We start from the raw sequence: 7131 nt of genomic DNA, 5'->3' as shown, positions 1-7131 counted from the left end.
ATTCATCATGTTGGAAAAACCCAGAATAAAATTATACCCACAGTAGGCACTCAGTAAACATGATATTTCACAAATGTCAAGGATTGGAATCCCTTATTATGCCTTAACAACATAATGTACTTATTTTCATAAAAAAACTTGAAGCATTTGAAAAATGAAGTTCTAAAAATAGACCTGTTAATTATCATGTCACCAGATCTCTGGCTAATACATGAGAATTTTGAAAACTTCCTGACTAGTGCCACTTTCCAACTGCACCCTGATATTCCTCAAGCACTGGTCCACTGGCCCCTCCCTGTTTTACTTGTGGCCCTTGTTATTACATTCTTTCTTGTTATTTCATCATTTGCCCGAATCCCAAAGTGCCCTCATGTCTAATTATCGCTTCCCCAATCAACTCTTCAGGAAAAAAAAAAAATAGAATATTCTCTGAAACTCATTTGTCCTTTAAGCTAAAGATAGAGGAGGAATATAGTGATTGATCATTCACCCTTGCACATCAGTGTTGCCTTTTCTAGACCTTTAAGTTTCTGACTGGCCAAGTTTTGTAAAGGGCATATCCAGAGAATCCATATTGCATGAAATTATCATCTGTATCTGCTTGTCAGCCCCACATGTATCTCTGTCTGTACACACAGGCCATTGCTGTGCTCTTAAGGTGGTTCTAAAGAGGAAGTCATTTTCCCAACCTGATTGTGATTGCACCAGTATGCTTAGTTTTTTTTAAAGCATATTTTAAAATTGGAATGGGTGTAGTTTGTGGCAGAGTTTCGACCAGCCAGTCTCACCTGGATAACTGGTGTACTGATCTTGGAGATTTCAGCCAAACCTGCTTAGGCCTGAATTATCTACCTAATAATTGTATTTGTTTATGTCAGAATTAAAGGATTTCTCTTAACTATTTAGTCCAACTGGATCTTCCTTGACCTTTCCCACATGTATCATTGAGAGTAATAAGAACTGCATAGTTAGCGTGTATGTTGAAGCAAAAGTTTCCAAATTAGAACAATATTCTTATACATTTATAGCATCAGTAAACACATAAGTCCTCTTTTTTTTCCTTGCCCTGAGTTTCCAGCTTCTGGCATAGGGTCCGACACATGGTAAGAAATATGTGTTGGCTGATTGAGAGAAGGAAGAAAGAGAGAAGGGAAGGGTGGCTTAGTGCTTTCCTACTAGTAGAGAATATAGAGCTGGAAGGGACTTTCAGGCATATAAGGTTGAAACCCTCATTTCACAGCTAGGAACATACACCTCATGAGAGCAAGTGACTCTCCTGAAGTCACATAGCTGATAGGAGGCTCGGGGGGGATGTGAACGCAAGTCTGGATTCCTGGTCCAGTCTCTCTTTTTGTTACACCAGAGCCTGACAGGATTCTGCACACACTTACTGAGAGGGGGCTGGGGAACTCAGTGCAGAAAGTGTGGCCTCTGTCCTGTAGGAGCTCTCACTGGTGCCACTGTCTGAGCAATTTCTGCCCTGTACATGCGAAGCCCTCTGGAAAAGGAAGTGAGGCAGCTTCTCTGTTGTAATGACTCGTGGCTGAGTTGCATGAGCTTGTCCCCAAAATGGTTGTGATTGTGGGGGCAGGTCAGCATTGCAAATGTTTGCAGATGCATCCAACAAAACCCACAAAGTGTTAATTTTGCTTTGGTGGCTTGTGTCTTAAGTGGCCAATTTCTGCTGTACATAGAACTACAGAATGATCTATCGCTCATCAACCACCAATTGTTAAGAGGGCACTAACATAGGTGGAACAGCTTTAATACTAGGCACCATGGAATCCACTTTTTTCTGTAAATCTTCTCAACTGCTCTGTGATGCTGGACAGTGACACCCCAGTTTAGGAACCTGAAGGATGTTGTAGATGTTACGAGCAAAGACGGACTCAAAATAGAATCTCAGCTCCCTCATTTTCCAGCCCAATGATCATGAGCAAGTGACTTAATCGCTTAAATTGCAGTTTTGTCATCTGTAAAATCGACCTCATAACGCCATATTATGAAGTCATTGATGGGATTAAAAAGAATAACCTGTGTAAACTGTTTAGAAAAATAGCAAAATCAGATAATGTTTAGTGAACATTGTGCCAGGCACGGTTTTGAATAAATAATTCAATCCTCATCATGAGATAGAAACTATGAGCATGCCCATATACAGATGGAAAAACTGAGGGGCAGGGAGGTTAAATAATGTGCCTGAGGTCACATACCCAACAAAGGGTAGAGTCAGGATCCAAACCCAGGCAATTTGGTACCAGAGTTTCTGTTTTTTACCATTTACATTGCACTGCTGCTATAAGCTATCAGTAAAGAAATCTTAATAACTTAGCTACTAGTACTTTATTATGATGATTATGAAACAGATTTAGAGAGTTAAGTGACTTGCTGAGATTTCACAACTGTAAATGGCAGAGCCCCTGCAATGTGAGCCCAGGTTGCCTGACTCCCAAGCTCATGTTTGTTATATTTTGTTTCTTTTAGGGGAAGCTTGGAGGTGCCTGTCTGGTGATAAATAACTAGGGGAACATCTGGGCAGACTATCCAAAGTCATTAGGAGTTGGCATAAAAAGGACGTGTGGTGACAGGTCACGTTTGCAACAGCAGGAACAAAGATCTCAGTGAAGTAAGAGCATCTGTATTACTCAGTGATCAAGAGGAGAGAGGAGCCCTGACTGGTTTGGCTCAGTGGATAGAGCGTCAGCCTTCGGACTGAAAGGTCCCAGGTTCGATTCCGGTCAAGGGCAAGTACCTTGGTTGCGGGCACATCCCCAGTAGGGGGTGTGCAGGAGGCAGCTGATCGATGTTTCTCTCTCATCGATGTTTCTAACTCTCTATCCCTCTCTCTTCCTCTCTGTAAAAAATCAATAAAATATATTTTAAAAAAAAGAGAGAGAGGAGTACATTAATGTTTATAATTTTAGTTGTAAAGGCCCCAAACTGAAAACTATGCAGATGTCCTTCAAACATGAATGATTAAACAAACTGTGGTACATACATGCCATGCATTACTACTCAGCAATTAGAAGGAGCAAACTATTGATACACAAGAACTTGGATGAATCTCAAGGGAATTATGCTGAGTGAAATCCAGTTCCTAAATATATGTAGTTCCATTTATATAACAGTAAAATGACAAAATTAGAGAAATGTAGTACTGATTAATAGTTGCCAGAGGTTAGGAATGGGGCTGGGGGAGGAGGTAGGTAGGTATGGTTTTAAAAGGACAATTGGAGAGATCTTTGTGGTGATGGAGTACCTTGGCTGTGGTGGTGGCTACACAGACCTACTTATGATAAAGTGTATAGAACTGAATGTGTAGGTGCACACATACACACATACACATACACGTGAGTGCAAGGAAAATAGGACTCTGAATGAGATATGGATTGTATTGCTGTCAATATTCTGGTTGTGAAATTTTATTTTAGTTTTGTAACATGTTACCATTGGGGGAAATTGCGTACAGGGTACATAGGATCTCTCTGTTTCTTATATTTGCATGTGAATTTACAAAGATCTCAATAATGATTTCTATTTTTAAAAAAGGTAGAAGGGAGACTTTGGGATAAAGAAGCTAAAGAGTCAAGAAACTGCCCACCTCCTGGATTTAACAAACATCTAGGGGTCCTGTGATTGTCCATAGGCAGGCACTCGGAAGCAGGAGAGGTGGCAAGTGTAGCTCTAACTGGCTCCTCTTAATAAGGTACTTTGGCAGCAGGTTCCAAAGTAGGGTGGAGTTTGAGAAGGTTTCCTGGGTGACTCTGATCCATCATTCTTCTTTGAAATCCACTAATTTAGTAGAAAATTCTGTTTCCAGCACCACTAAAGCCACAGGGGAAGCAAGTGTTACAAATTGCATAAATAGGTTTTGATGACAGCTACCCTGAATTCTAGTTCTGGCTCAGCCACTAACTCACAGGATTGATACAGAGCCACTTTCAATCTATTAATCTTAGTAATGATAATAGATATTATGAGCAGTTATTTTGTGCTGAAGGTATTTAATACATTATTCTGTTTATCTTCACAACAGCCCCCCAAAGTTGGAACTGTTCTTATCTCTAGCTGCAGATGAGGACACTTGCTGCTGGTTAAGGCATGAGCCTGAGGTCATACAGTGTGAGGTAGTGGAACAGATTCTCTGCTTGTTTTCATAACCACGGCACTGACTTCTTGATTCTCAGCCATGAAAAGAGGAGATTGGGCCAAGGGGTTTGGATTCTCCATGGCTCCAATGGATGCTGAGCCAATTAGCTAATTCTGACCTTAACTTAACAGGGGGCAGTAAAGAAATAATTCAAGAACTGCCAATCTTGCCCTACCGGGAAAAAGATAAGCCTGGGCAGATAAATGATTTTCCACCCTTCAAAGGGACTTGACTGAACTTAGAACTTTCTGTTCTAAGCCTGATTGAATGTGAAAAATAAGCCCTTTCTTTCCAACAGAGTGGGTCTCTAAAGAGTCCTGTTGGTTGAATGCATAACTGTCTCTTTTGATTACCTAAAATACAGGCAGTGGGAAGATAACATGTCTGTGTGCTGGCTCACTCAGGTTCACATACAGCCCACTGGGAAAAACACCTGGTGCTGTTAAGAAACTAGGAAGAAACCAAGATAGGATGCACTAAAGGCCAAGGTAGAATGGAGATCCCAAGATCCAATGTGAGAGGAGAGACTACAAATAGCACCCCCAGGGTGGGCTCTGCCTTCTCCAACCAGGTGAGAGGCTGACCCTGGTGTGAGTCACAGCGACCTTGCCTGTGGTTGAAGGGCACCAGGTCTACAGCTCTGGCGGGGCTCCCCTCATGCAGTTACCTCCCTGCCTGCAGTGCAGTAAGACCACAGGCTCTGGAGTCACATTGACCAGTGTCCCTTCTAAGCCCAACTTACTCGCCTGTGAAATGGAATAATATGAGCACATTCCTAAGAGGGATGTTTTGGACTTACTCAGTGTTGGCTACTTAATTTTCAGGCTTCAGTGCAAAATGAGAATGTGGGATCCTTGTTCAAAAAGCAGGAATAAAGTTTTGTACCTTGCTCCGTGGTCCCTTTCTTTGCCTGTCATGGTGGGTTTTATTAGCACAGGGACCCTCACAGGTGCCTGGGGCCCCACCTGAGACAAAGTGAACAGAGCCATGGGTGAGCTGAGGCTTCAAGCCCCAGCACATGTTTCATTGTCACATCTGACTCTGCTTATAGGAACTAAATTCAAAGATAAAATTATTAAGCATTTCAAATTGGTCACTACAGAACATTAAACCCCCAAGTTTAGGCCCTTCCAAGCATGCACCTTGTTGTGATTGTAATGCTCACAGGCCCATGAAGCTGGCCTGGAATATGCTTTTGGCCATTAGGATAGACTCCGGCCCATGGCAAAGACTTAGTAATGGTCAATGGAGAGGCCCACTTTACTCACTGATAACCTTAGGAACCCCATAGCTCAAGCCTCATTTGAGCTTTGCATTTCCAGCCTGGCTCATAGGAGAGTCAGGGAAGGAGTTATTACCACCCAAGTACAAATGGGGAAACTGAGGCCCAGAGAAGGGATAGGACTTGGCTATGTTCACCATGTAGTCAGTGATAGTTAGAAGTGAACAGTGATCTCTAGACTCTCAGTGCCAAGTGTCTCAAGTTCAGTGTCCCCTTTGGGCTTCATAATCTGAGGATTATGAGTGGCATCATCTCACGCAGCTTCCACTGGGGACCAGCCTGCCCCTACATAGGTTTCCAAACCCTGGCTCAATGCCAGAAAGCTTTTCCTACCAGGGACCTCTCCACAGTATTTTTTTTCTTTCATATGCATATTCATCCAAAATTTAATCATGTGAAATGTAGTTTTATCTGTGCTTTTTACATTGCCAAACATTATAAGAATTTTTTTGGCTCATTAAATATTTTTAACTCTATTTATAAGAGTTTCATAATATCCTATTTTAGGGAAGCTCCATAATTTACTTGATGAATCCCATATTGTTAGACACTTAGGCTTTTTCCAATTATCTTTCAATTACTGAAAGGTACTGTACATGTTCTAAATGGGATAAATGTAGTACCTGGCTTATGGGTCATTGTGAGGATTTAATAAATTAATACAAGAATAGTATTTAGGAAGTGAAACAAGTACTATGTATGTGTTAGCAAATAGTCTGTTGGCTCTATTATTTTGATAATGCTATAGTGGATACCATTTTATACACATCTTTGAGTATATAAGTGATTATTTCTGGAAGTTGTATCACTGGGTCTGCGGGGAGAGCATTGTTAGGGCTGGCGTGAAGTGTGTCCACAGTTTATGGAAGATGTGCCGTGCAGCTGACAGGGAGACCAAGGGGTTTGAAGGGTGTGGGGTGAGGGCGGGATTGAACCCTAGGCTCTGGCTAAAAACATTTGTCATAATCTGACTGTGATGTTTTGGACAACAGTTTTTCCATTCTAGGGCTGAAAACCAGAAGGGGCGAGAGTAATAAACCTGTGGAGAGAGCCCCAGAAAGCATTGGCTACCCCATACAGATGGCAGTTTGCCCTCAGCTCCAGATCGGTTCTCTTCCTTGGTTCCTGCTATGACTAAGGACTTGGGCCTTGGATGCAAGGGAGTTGCGATGAAACTGGATGGGACGACTGAGTCTTACATAGCCAGGGAATTGTGATAACAGGCTGTCACTTCAGGTGAGCATTGGGTAGAGGAGCAGGGAGAACTAGTAGGACTAATAGCTGCCTTTGTGGTCTGTCTGCCCCCAAATAGCTCCCCTCTGTCAACTGTCTTTCATCATGGAGTAATTAAAAGTAATTTGTCTTTAGGATGCCCCTAATATACCCAAATACCCAAATATGTTTTTTATAGCTTGATAGAACCAAAGAATGCAGAGATGACAGGGAATAAAATTCCATACAGTATTCTTCTAGAGCCGAAATCTCAAACATTCATTTGTGAGTCAGAATCCTACCTCAAAATCACCGGGGGCTTGTTGAAAAGGTTAACTCCTGGGCCCACACTCAGAGTCTGATTCAATGGATCCTGAGTGGGCCCCAGGAATCTGTCTCTTTAAGAACACTCTCCCCTCTACCCCCATGTCATTCATGCTGATGCAGGCTACACATTGAGGTAGTCTGTTCTGTTATATCCCTAGCA

Source organism: Cnephaeus nilssonii (genome assembly GCF_951640355.1).
Source record: "Cnephaeus nilssonii genome assembly, chromosome: 5".
Lineage (NCBI taxonomy): Eukaryota > Metazoa > Chordata > Mammalia > Chiroptera > Vespertilionidae > Cnephaeus > Cnephaeus nilssonii.
This window is presented reverse-complemented; position numbering follows the sequence as displayed.